At 46.9% G+C, this 761-nt stretch overlaps 1 non-coding gene across 1 annotated transcript; it reads left to right on the top strand.

Annotated features, from left to right (window-relative positions):
* Window positions 1-410: 410 nt before the first annotated feature.
* On the top strand, window positions 411-492 carry trnas-uga. Its single transcript has one exon. It is a non-coding gene; the product is annotated as a tRNA-Ser (tRNA).
* Window positions 493-761: the final 269 nt, after the last annotated feature.

Raw genomic sequence — 761 nt, 5'->3', positions numbered from 1 at the left:
CATCATATAACAAAAGAATTACACATAAAGAACATTTCGGTGTGCAAATAATGGCAGTTCAAAATGCAGGTTTCCTTCATTTACAGAATAAAAATGAAAGGCCCCCTGCATTTCGTATTAAAGTCCACAGATCATATGATTTCAGGACCCGACTTGAACAAGAGGCGCTACAGAAATGCAAGTCGGTCTTTGCCACCTCCCCCCCCCCTCACTCACTGTGACCAGGACACGCCCCCTCCTCTCGTTCCCTGTCAATCACCAGCCTGGGCCCCGCCCCTCTCGCCGCGGTGTGGAGCCCCGCCCCCTCCCGTCCTACGTCACTCGGAAGCCCAGTCCTACGCTCCACGTCCCAAAGCCCCGCCCAGCCGCCTTTGCTGGGATGTAAAGCCGATGCCGGCTGCTTCCCGTGTGCTGTGATGGCCGAGTGGTTAAGGCGTTGGACTTGAAATCCAATGGGGTCTCCCCGCGCAGGTTCGAACCCTGCTCGCAGCGATAACCATTTTGCACCAATTTAACTCCTGGGCACCTGACAAACTCACTTCCTGTTTCAATCACCCTTCAGCAATTGTGGATTAATCACCTTTCAGTGCCCAAACTGCTGGGATTCTTTTGTTCTATAATTATTTATATTTCACACAATCATTAATACTTAATTTTGAGTAAAAGAAAATGAAATTTTAAAAGTCAGAGGCATGAATCAATCCATATTAATGATTTTTAAACAAAATTTAGTGAACTAAACTAATTTAGTAAACTGCCCT

Source organism: Scyliorhinus canicula, chromosome 4, assembly GCF_902713615.1.
Source record: "Scyliorhinus canicula chromosome 4, sScyCan1.1, whole genome shotgun sequence".
In the NCBI taxonomy this organism is placed as follows: domain Eukaryota; kingdom Metazoa; phylum Chordata; class Chondrichthyes; order Carcharhiniformes; family Scyliorhinidae; genus Scyliorhinus; species Scyliorhinus canicula.
Note: the sequence above shows the minus strand (reverse complement) of the source record. Positions and strands in the feature narration are given on the sequence as shown.